Source organism: Anser anser, assembly GCF_964211835.1.
Source record: "Anser anser genome assembly, chromosome: 18".
Lineage (NCBI taxonomy): Eukaryota > Metazoa > Chordata > Aves > Anseriformes > Anatidae > Anser > Anser anser.
In genome coordinates, this window is record NC_139739.1 from 8,885,419 (window position 1) to 8,897,539 (window position 12,121).

At 43.2% G+C, this 12,121-nt stretch overlaps 1 protein-coding gene across 1 annotated transcript in view; it reads right to left on the reverse strand.

Moving 5' to 3' along the window:
• The window catches only part of TBX1 (T-box transcription factor 1), a 134,946-nt gene extending 124,639 nt beyond the window's left edge, over positions 1–10,307 (reverse strand). The window contains exons 1-2 of the mRNA XM_083803485.1: positions 9,984–10,307; positions 2,115–2,405 (exon numbers count right to left, since the gene is read on the reverse strand). The gene's annotated coding sequence lies outside the window, so the exon portion shown is untranslated. The remainder of the gene's footprint in view (positions 1–2,114; positions 2,406–9,983) is intronic.
• Between the last annotated feature and the right edge of the window lie 1,814 nt (positions 10,308–12,121).

Here is a 12,121-nt window from a genome sequence, read left to right on the forward strand (position 1 = left end):
GAGAGAGGGGGGAATATGCGCGCTGCGTAACACCAAGCCTCTACAGCAGTGCCCAGGCAAGGGAGTCCAGCCAAGAGCATGCTGGGGAAACCCTATTGATACAGCATGCAGGAAGATCATGCCAAGAGACTCGTCCTTCTCCTCCTCATTCCTCCTCCATAAGCACTCTTTAGATCCCCCTGGAAATGTCTTTTGTTCTTTTGTTTTTTTTAAGCAAGCAGTTTTCTTTCAAGAGCATACCCATCAGTCAGCTGTTGAAGAGCAAAATGTGGATGCTTATGTGGGCATTTCAAACACCAGTGACATTTCAACTTGTGCTAGAATTTTAAAGGTCTCTAAAACAGGAGTAAACGCAATTCAAGTGCGCAAAGTAGCTTTTCTATAAAGAAGAATAGATTGAATTTGACAGTTTTGAAAACTTGATAGTGTCAGTGAAATCTTGCTACTGTGAAGACATCCAGTCTTTGCTCCCTCCCATAATCTATCATTTTAAAACCTGTTTGCTGAATGTTTTTACAGGTACTGTAAAGTGAGAAAACTTCCAAATTCACACTTCTCATAGTATTTTTTTTTTGCCACAGAGAATGTTACTGCAATTAGTCTGGTTTGTAATGGAAAGCAGATGAAAGTATAAATTAAATCAAAACCTTGCCACATATCTAAGGCGTTTTCATGCCATGCATCCCAAGAAATTTTCCCAAAAACAACAACATTAAATTAAAAGCTCAAATATTTCAACCAGACCCAATAAATGCAGATTAAGTTTAAATTTAAAAGGGAAGTTAAAAGATTTTTCCTTCTCCTCACCTGCCAAGTCCTCAAAGTTTGGGGCTCTGTGTTCCTCTTTCAACACTTAGCGGCAGAAACACCTAGGGTTGAGTGGAGAGATTTCCTCCTCACACTGGCATTATTCATTATTTCTGAGGTGTTGACAAATGTCTTCAACACTATACAATGCATACAAACAGAGAGTCCCTGCCCCAATGAATTTACAGTCTGCGGCTGTTATCTTTGTTCTGCTTTGGTATATCACCACAAATTTCATCAGGGCACCAGATGAGCCCAATACAGCTTCCACCAGCAGTTTTCCACTGGTTTTGATAGGAGTTAGACCAGCCCCACGCAGACAAAGTTATAGGATTAACTATTGCAAGAGAAAGCTGAGGTCTTGGCATGTAAGCAAACAGCAAAAGAACTGATTCTCAACAGTTTTGTTTCAAATTAAAAATATATTTCAAAGTTTTCACATGTAATACATTTTGAGAACATAAAGAGTTCCCTTTCACTATATCTTTCAACCAAAGCAGCGTTACAGATCAACCAGCAGTAGGTAATTTCTGACCAAGGCAGACTGGCAGCTACAGTAACAGCTCCAGCTGGTGGAAGTTGGTGAAAGTTTTGTTTTGTTTTCTGGAATTTTGTGCTAAGCTTTCTGCCAGCACGTTTCACACACTGGAAGTGTGTATTTTCTCTGACATTTTGAAAGTCCCCAAGTGTTCCTGTGAATAGCTTAAGAAACCTACTCCACATTCAAATTGCTGCAATTTCTGCATATCCAAGACTGTGCGCTCCCTGCCTTTCCTCAGCTGTAGCTTGTGGAAGAGAGAGCATAAGCATGCAGTCCCATGCGCTTACACACATGGAAGCACATACAGATATGAATACCCAAAAGGTAACATGAGGATAGCACCAAATGGAGATATTGCCCGTCTGGTTTATGCTCTAGATGGGTCTTTGGACACATTGCTCTATAAGCCAAACTCTTTTTTGAACCTGGTAATCATTAATTACTGCTGTTCAAGCAGCCTTTGGAATCACAAGTGAAACACATTCTAGCTAAGAGCAGAATGGGCATTACTGCTGTGACTGGGGAAAGAAGCATCCTAAAACCATGTGCCCCAGTTACGGCTGATTCATACGAAGCCAAACCCAAGAATTAGCACATCCAAACGCCACAAGGGTGGCTTACACCAGACTGGCCTCGCCATGCCATAAACCAGGCTAAGTTCAGACTAACGCCCCATGACATGACTGAGAAAACTCTACAGAGTTCACAGAGCAGTTCCAAAGCCCCATTCCCTCCGTGTCCCCATCCAAAGCCTTCTCCAGCCTACCTGGTGCTGTCTTCGGGTCTGGAAGGACGAGCAATTGCTTTCCTGATGATCGTGTTTTGGTAATGTGCTGTCTCTTCCAGGCAGGACATGGCCATTAGCTGTGCTAACATCCAGGCAAGATGCTGGTTCCTCTCCTTCTGTCCTCCAGCTTAGCAGTGCTTCTTGCAGTTATCCCTGGTTACTAGTACTATTTTCCCAATTATCTCAGAGATATCCTCCTGCCTCCAAGATAAGTCATCAAAGTGGTTTCCATCCTCTTCCCCAACCATTTGGCTCAGCCACTCAGCCACCCTAGAAAGCAAAAATCAAGATCATAAGATCTGTGTAAAACCACACCCAGTTTACTATAAAATGTGACAGAACACCACAAAAGTTTGCTATGGCAATTTTTCTGTTCAATCCAAGCAAATTGCTCCATAATCCTTTTTAATGGCAAATGACTAAAATAATACTGTTTCTTGCTGGTTTTGTTATTGGTGGTGTTTTTTTTTCCTATTTCTTTGATATTTTCAAAAGTTCCAAAACAAATGTATGCATAGTTTTAATTAGAAAGTATCCAGCCTACTTACCTGGAAACGCCGTTTGGGTATTTAATAGGCAACTACTTGTCTACAGTACATGAAATTATATACTTAATTTCCCGAACAAAATGTTTAAAACTGATTGAAGTTTTAACTTGTTCTTAACTTTTTTTTTCTTTTTTTAATTTTTTGGAAAAGCATAACCTCCATTGTCTTGCTTTCTGTAGCATCATCCTCCTGATTCCATATTCCATGGAGAGACAACAGGACCAGACAGTTATCTACTGGGTTCAATGTATAAATCAAGAAAGTCTCTTTCCATCCTAAACTATCTGTTTTCTGTGAACCCACTATGGTATACAAGCCTAGTATCAGATCAGTTATTTGGATAAGAAAGAATTTTGGCCACATCTTTCATATGGGAATGGACTGCTTCAAAGTGTGTTAGATTTAAGTTGTTATGAAAAACGGAACCACTGGGAAGATCATATCCAAGCTTAACTTCTGAATGCTTACAAAATTTTAAATGCTCAGGCTCAGAGAGCAATTCCAAGTTCTGTATAGAAGCTGCCTTATGCTCAAAGGAAATAAGGACTCCTGAGGAACTGTGACTGATTTCCTTTATAGACCCTGGAAAGTCGTTGGGGAAAAGAGACTTACATGGTCTACATTTTCACCATCTAGAAATAACCTCGTCTCACTCCCTGCCTCCCTTTTACTGCCTGCTGCCTCCCACTCACCCATTTCCCATAAAGGTTGTTTCCAGACACAATTGATTTGAAACCTCAGATTATTCTGTTAAAATTGCTGACTTTGGACTTGAGACCCCAAGCCAGATTGGGACAATCCCCTCAGGTCCTTTCTCCAGCTAATTTATAGCAATTTTTGTTGAGACAAGGAGTTATGGTCTGTAAAAGGCTTGCTGTCGGCCTCTCATAAAACCCTAGCACCCTGTCAGAGAAGGGCCAGAGCCTGGGAAGAAAGTTTCGGCAGCGATCAGCTGGTTTCCAGATGGGTGGCCTTCTACACACTGTCCAATCCCATGGGTCCAATAAAGCAGCCCTGATTTTGCACTTTAAAAAAACAAAGATACAAACCCTCCTCTACTCTCAGTTAGGTTTTATAAACACGCTCCCAGTCTCCACATCAAATTTATTAAGAAGAAATTCATTCTGCCGTCTCTCCTCTTTGCTCTCTTTGCACGCATGTGACAGCTCCTTCTGATCCAGTTTCTCACTTCTACATGGGGTGGAGAGAGTTGCATCATGATTTACATCCTGCTGGGTTGTTTTCCCATCAGAAATAAAGAAGGGGGCAAACAAGTCAGAAAGTTGAGGGATTGGCCTCCAAGGTATAAAACCACCCACATGAGGCAATGTTTGTTCTCAGTCTGGCAAAAATTCTCCTCTTATTCTGCCCTCTCCAGCATAACAAACCAAAAGAGGACGTGATTAAAAAGGTAAAAGGTTGCTCAGCAGCTCCGGTAGTCAGAAAACAGCATACTTCTGGCTAATTAGGTGAGGATGCTGCCTCTGAAACAGCACTGCTGCAGAACCGAGGGGCTCCTGCTCAGAGGGTCTGGTTCTGTCTCAGCATAGAAAGCAAATTCACCCTGCACCCACGGACCTTGACTTCAGTTTGGCTTTGACTTCTAAGTAGGAAATCTCTAACAGCCTCTAGACAACTGTTTAATCAGCTATCATCTATATTAATTGTGATGCGCATTATTTTCCCTGTATTTAGCTCAAACTCCCCTTTTACTTTCAGTTCATTGCTCTTACTGACATCTTCCACTTTGGCAGTGCCAGGATTTCACACCTGGCGTTACCCTGAAGGGAACCAGGAATGGCTGATGTGGCTCCTGTGCCTGGCAGACATCTCAGAGCCAACATTCAGGCCTTGGACTTTCCTTATAAAGCTGCAACTTTAAGCCAATTTTGTTCTTATCTCAACTCAGTCTATAAACACTACTACTCCTAAGTAGGACCAATTAGTACCATTTTCTCAACTAGCCAATCAAGACGACAACCTTGATCACAACTTGTTCAGAGACAGTCAAAAAGCAGCAAAAAAAGAAAACATAATTGTAGGGGGAGTCTGATTGTCTTCACAAAGAGTGGATAAATATCACATTTAATCAAGATGTTGAACTAAATTTTTGGACATCACAGATGTCTGCTCACTAAACACATAGTTATGGGTGATCCTGGAATTGGAGTACTTAGACTTGGACTTTGTACCAAGCAAAATAGTGGGAACTGCTAAGGATAAGGATGATCTAGCTAATATTCTTCAAAGGTTTTTGTCTGCTTGTTTGTTTGTTTACATTTTCTAGAAGTTCCCTTATCAAAGATTCCTAATGTTGTTACCGGGTGAGAAGAAACAGCCTCTTGTAGATTAGTAACTGATTGAAAGAGACTAAACTCCTTTCTCATAGCAGAGCAGGGTTGCTGAGACACTGTTCCAAAGAGCTGTCCTGGCATCTTCCAGGAGCCTGCTTTCATGCACTGGTTCTTGATCTGTAGCATGATGCAGTAATGTCTTCGTGGCTTACACTGCCTGGGAACAGTCATACCCACGTAAATACTTTTCATTGAAAAATGATCCATGTGTAAGGCACAGATATTGTTAGGCCAACATCTTGTTAGATGCTTTATGGTACAACATGATTGTTGGCCTAAAATATCTGTAAAGCTTCTTTCAAATTCCACATCCATATACACAAATGGAAAAAACATTGCCCTCGCTGTTTTGCCTCTATATAACACTCTATGGCAAGGCGTTTTGCAAACCAGAGACACATTTTTGTGAACAATCCCAGGTGTAACATTTTCCCATGGCAACAGATCTGCAGATTTTAATGCATTTTGCTACTGGTAATTGTTTGCAGAATGGAGAGCATCTCAGAATTGCAATTTTTATTTGAGGAAAAAAAACTTTGCAAAACAGTGAGAGCTCTGCCTGTGTACAGGCAGAACGAGGTCTTTGGGAGGATCCCTGCAACGTGCTCACCCCTGGGAGGCAGATTACAACCAGCTGGCAAGGGGGATTTCTAGACTATAACTAAATCACCATCCAAGTATTCCACTTTGTCTGTAATGTTGGGCTTCTCTGCAGTAGCTATGTGTCACATCTTCAGCGGAGACAATGAGTATCGCCCATCATTTCTCTGAAATATCCATCATAAAAATCCAGCTTTGCTCGCCATGACTTGCAGCCCCATTGAAGGCCATAACCAGTTTCTGATGGACTTCAGCACAGACAAGATTTCACTCTCAGACAGGAACAAATCTTTAAATAAAAACAAAGTGTCCCACAAACAATTACAATGTTTTCCATCAACACAGTATTTGGCAGGCTCAGAAGCACTGACAATGTTAGCACAATGAATTTTTGGTGGGAGCCTACAGGAACCTCATGGTGTAGGATCTGGGTTATTACAACATTTTTATTGGCATAAAATTCCCTCATCAGGTGCACTGAAAAGTAGAGCTCCTTTGCAAAGGATTAATACTTCACAGCCACTATTAATAAGCTTTCAGCACTGAGGTTCGGGATTGCCACAAAATGCTATTACCAAGATTTCCCATGCAGCTCTGCCCATCTGCAGTATTTACCAGAGAATTTAAAGTACAGTGGACTTGAGTTTTCCAGGGAGCAGCCATCATTCCTGCACTCTCTCTAGAGTGACTACTGGAAGCCAAAAGCATTTAAGCAAAGCTAGATAAAATCAGCAGCACCCAATGTGGGTTCTTTCTGGTTTCCTGCAAGTAAACAGACATGTTTACAAGGGGCTGTACATTCACATCAATCATAAGGTGACTTTGTTTACAGTAGAGGAATTTCCTGCAGGCTTTTGCTGTCCTGGTTTCTTTCTCTTTGTATTTACTTTTGTTCAAATGCAATTTAAAAAAGCCATAGGTACTCCAGCTCAATTCAAAACGTGACACACAGAAATCTAAAACAGGCTATAATTCATGCCCAGATTTAGTTGTTCTTTTTCTTGTTTGTTTGTTTAAGCTAACACACACCTCCGCACTAAAAAGCCACTTTTCTCTACCCATCCAATTCATCTACACCTGGCAAGAAAGCAGCTTTGATTTGTCTTCTCCATAAAGAACTGCTTTTCTCATCAAGCCCACAAAACACCAGAAGCCCACCTGACACAGGGATTGGGCTTTTACTTCAGGCATTTAAGAGACAGATCCCTCAGAGGAATTAAAGTCAAAACGGTATTGAATGCAAATGAAAGACTAGCATTAATATCAGCTGAGCAGCCAGGGATTAAGCAGTTTTGCTGCCGTGAATAAGAGGGAACCATTTCACACCCCTTAATAGAGTAAAGAGTGACTGCAGTGGGGATTTAATTAGAAGAACTGCTGCAGAATTTGGCTGTATACTCCAGAATTTTGACAGAAAAGTGCATCTCAACAGCAAGTTCTTCTTTTTCTATGAAAGAAGTCAGAGAACCTCTAAAGACAACTTCTGTACGAGAGCTTTTTATCTGCAGTCACCCAGAGATGGATACAGACAAAATCTGAATTAAAGGAGCTCCATGGTCACTTCTGCGTGACGCCACTCAGAGCAAACATGCCGCACTGAGCCACAGGGCAGGAGGAAAGTTACAACACTCCTGTCCTCACTTCTCTCTGGTTCTTTCCTTCAGCCCCAGCTGTGCCCGGAGAGCAGACCTGCTGCTCCTGGTGCACAGCGATGAGTGGGGCCCACAGCAGTGCAATGTGACCACTCATTAGGTCACTGGGGTTTGTGACACCTGAGCACAAGCAAGCATTAACAGGTCAAACAGAGGAAGTGCCAGGAAAAGGCACTCCTTTGACACACAAGCTTGTATATTCCACAGAGGCCACTAAAGACAGAAGAGCTAGAGCAGGAAGTGCAGAGCCAGGGGGTTGCAGAGAAAAGAGTAGACCCCTATTTCCGAGTGGCAGAAGAAGGAAGTGCTGTCCCCGCTTGCCCTTCCAGGTAAGAGAAATTCAGCTGGAAAAACCTGAGCAGGGCCCACATGAACATGAGGCTTTGAGAATTTCTTTCCAGGAGTCTCCAATGTACAAGCCATGATTCAGTACAAAAATAGTCTATTACGGGCTGTCTTTGTTAGCATTTGTTAGCAAGAATGTCAGCTAATCAATACATTTTTACTGCCAGATACCTACAGGGCTGGAAGAGACACCACTTCTGACATTATTTTCAGTGTTCTTACAGCTCACGATCCTGGAAGCAGTTTTCCTTCACCTTGTGTGGCATCGTTACTCATCTTCACCGATGCTTATCTAGCTCCATCAATCTGCAAATGCCCATCCAGAGAGCTGTGTTCCTCTAGACGCAGACGACTAAACTCGCACAGCTAACCTTCTCCTCCCCATCACTTCATCCTGCCAGACTCCCACCTGCGGCTGGGTCAGGATTCAGCGCTTCATGGAGCAAGCACCCTTGTAGTTGACTTGCACTGTCCCCCCAGAACAGTTTCCCCGCTCTAGGCAAAGAGAGTGAAAAGCTGGGACTTGGCAGTGCACAACAAACAAACCTTCCCAGTCCTGTAATCCAATTTACAAAGCAGCACCTCGTACCACATTTGTGCATTGCAGGTGAATAGAGCCACAAGCCATATCTGTTAGCAGCCCTTGCTGCAACCATAGACTTCTACAGAGCTATTTGGCACACTGGAGAATACACGTTAGCAAGCCTGGAACTGCCTCCTGGAAACTTCCCAGCCTCTCTTCTTGCTCTTCCAGACACCTCTTTTCTCTTCCTAGGTATCTGTGTGTTTTTCTCTCCCATACACTGGCAGAGCCCGGGGTTCCTCAGTGCTTTGTGCTTTTGAGGAATCCCAGCTGCACACACAGAGCCCAGAGATTAACCGGCAAGGGATGCTAAGCCCCAGGTGCTACTCTGCAGCACAAGCGCTGCTCAGCAGAAGGACGTGTAGTGCAGGGCACGGGGTGCTCTGAGCCAGCGGGGCAGCCCTACAGTCTCCTCCTGCCACTCACCTCTTGGCACCTGGCGAGTCACTCACCTCTTCCACGTGCTGGTAAGCTCAAGCACCACTGTGCCTTGTCACTTCGGATTAATGCACTGAGCCCAGTGATAATAATATACTGCTGTATGGGCTAGGTGAATCCAAGCTTACAAAATACAATCAGCAGAATAAATACCAAGTATATAGAATATATTATCTCCAGGCTACTGTCAGAAGGGAATAAAATCAAGGGAAAATTCCACTGTCACTTTTAGTGAATAAGGCAATATCAATTAAAAGAGGGGACACAGCCAGCAGTTCCATGCACACTCTGGGAAACACATCAATATCAATAGTATCTTGGAATAACATATTTAAGAGAATTAATTTAATTCTGAATACTGTCTTGCCTCAGGACCAGTTTGTATTTGTCCCAAGACATGTTGAAACAATAAAGAACATTTTCTTACCAAGCCCCTGCACAAAAATTTCTCTTAAGGCTTAAAAAAATTGGCAAAAAGCCTTCTGCAACAAAAATGGAAATCCTCATTGCCGCATAATCATCACACTGTCTTGAAAAATTCATATGGATATCGGTGAATTAGAAAAACTTACAGGTTTAAAGTGAGATCCTTTTCTGGGAAGGACAAGCAAACAATCTCCCTTTGGCTATAGAAAGGGACAGCACCGAGCAAAACTTCTCAGAGTATCTTCTCTGAGTAAAGAGCAAACAGATGATTTCCGTAAGTACTTAGACTCTACACACCAAGAAGCACGTGCTGTACTTGACAAGTAGGTTGTGATATGTTTGTTTAGCTGCAGGAAAATAAAATTCTGGGGCTCCTAGCTGCTAATACAACCCAAAGGATCATCAGGTATTTTGAAGAACTAGAAATAACCAGGACACCACAGTAAACATGCAAGCATTTGATATTTGCATTACATTAACCAACCTATCAGGTCATCTGAATATGCCTGGAATGTACATAAAACTCCAGTGGGCTGGTCAAAATGTTGAGGCTGATCAAAATGAGGAGCTACTTTGAATTATATCTGACTGCAGCTTTACATTCTTTGAAGGAAAGCAGCTGACCTATAAGAAAAAAAGGAGGATTATTTTTGTGAACCTCTTTGAAGCAGTATCTGCCACACAGAAGATAGTGAGGGAGAAGAAACATCCCTTGTATCCCACATGCCCTGATATTCTGGAAGGAAACACTAGGGGGTAGCCTGACATTCATCAAACTTCAGAAGGCAAAATGCAAGTTCCAGCAAGTTCTTTATAAATGTCTGGTTTTCAGTGGAGAAGACAATAACAACTGTTTAGCAATATACAAGGATGTTGTGGAATAACAGGATAAAAGGACGTGCCTTGTTAGATGGATCTCGCTGGATAGTATCTGCTACAGCTATCTCAGAGCCAACCGGCAGTGGGAGAAGGAGGGCACTTGAAGGGAATTTCAGCGTGTCAGAGACCCTGCAGTTATCATCCTCCTGAGGCATCACTGGTGCAGAGTGGACTCACTACAGGAAGAGACAAAGAGGCGCAATGAAATGACTCCTCCTGCATCACACACTCGATAGCTGCACTTAAAACCCGGCAAGAGCACCTCCACAGCTTGCATCCTGCTGGAGGCACCCGGCATGTGAAGAGGAGTTAATCTATGCTGTAGACATGTACAAGGTAAACATGTGATCAAGGTAATAGGAAGAAAAATGACTGAACCTAAAGCAATGCTGTCACTGGGGAATGGCTTCCTCATCTTTGCACCCCATGCAAGAATAAACACAGTCTCTTCCCCACTTACTCAAGGTAATCTTGTGAGTTTTGGTTACATTTTTCATTAGAAAAGGCGCAACCTGGGCAAGGAATATAAATGAGCTCCAACTGGGGGTGTTTATCATGCTTAATGCACAGTGTACAGCAGTATACACTTAAGTGTTTGGTCTTTCTCATCCCCGTAAGAAAAGGGTTTCTACATTTCAAGAAAAGGAGAAGAATCTCCAGCGTTCTGGACTCCTTGACATTGTTCATGGTGAACATTTGAATAGCAGATCCTGCAACCTATACTTTCTTTATCCAGGCTGTGTGCATGCTCACACCTGACCACAGTCTTGCTGTATTTGCTGCCATAGAGATTGCTTGGGAAACATCAGAATTCCAGCAGCAAACCCAGCTATTGTTCTGTTGCAAGAAACCTAATCAATTCACATGGTTTTACTTAAGCTAATGTAAAAATCATTCAAGTGTTCTTTCCTTCCCCACCCTGCTGCTGATTAAAGGTTATTATAAGATTCACAGACTTCCCATTCCTTCCCATCTAGTAGAGCCATTTGTCCAAAGCACTGGTGTGTGTGGTACAGTCATTTGTGCCATCCGTAGGCACAGATGTAGAGAAAATTGTTGGAGCATGTAATTAAGGCCCTCCGAGGACAATGTCAATGCTAAGCACATGCCCAAGTGCACTGCTGAGCTGGCAGCACTGGTAAATCAAGATTTTCAGCTGTCAGGCTTTGAATGAGGAACTTGATACCTGCACCAATGGGTGAAACCTTCTGCCTCAGAGTTTGGCGACTGCTGCAGCTTTAATCTGTTGGCAACTCCTGGGGCTGGTGCATCCCTGTCTCCAGGCATGGGCAGCAGACAGAAAGCAGGCACCAGGGCATCAGCAGTGCTGATGAGCATGAAAGAGCTGCATGAGCAGTCAGGGACAAAACTCAGAAAGGTTCAAGACATTGGATGAGATGTACATATCAGGAGATGTCATAGCCAACAGGAGATGTTATAAACGATCTTGAGCATCAAGACAGCGAGGAAAGAAAGTGCTGCTGGCCCGCTCACCTGGGAGCAGGGCTTTGATCCCCAAGTTCAGGAGCAAGAAGTGTTGTCAGCAGGGAACAACTGGCCCAGGGCTCTGCTAGCTCTTACATCCTGGTCCTACTAACTCATAGGCAAGCTGGCATGGCACAAAGGTGCAGTGGAGTGCGGTCTGGGGGCAGTGCTGGACTCCTTGGGCAGATGATTACCCCGGCTGCACTGCCAACCACTCCTGGGATCTCCCTCAGAGCCCGGCTTGCCCTGTGGGCCTAAGCAAGTCTGCGTCCAGGTGGTGTATCTTCAGGAGAGCAAGCGTCTGCAAACACATTTCCCAGGCAGCAAGCAGAACAGGAAAGGTAACGGCCTCCAGAAAGCAAGAAACTTCTGACGTTAACCTGTGACTGGAGAAAGATTCTCTTCATGCAAAGCCACTTTCCATCCAAAACCAACCCCACTGTCCTTCATTTTGATTTCTACCAGGAATTATCAACACCCTACCAGGACAAAATCCACCTCCTGTATTCTGCTTCCAGCTCTCTCCAACATCATTGGAGTTCTAAATGTCCCACTGAGTTCTTCTAACATTTTGTAAGGTAGCTACTTAAATCCTTGTAATCTGTGCCCCTGACTATGATTATCTGAATAAAGTATGAAAAATAGGATTTAGGGACAGTGGAACCAAAGCATCAAA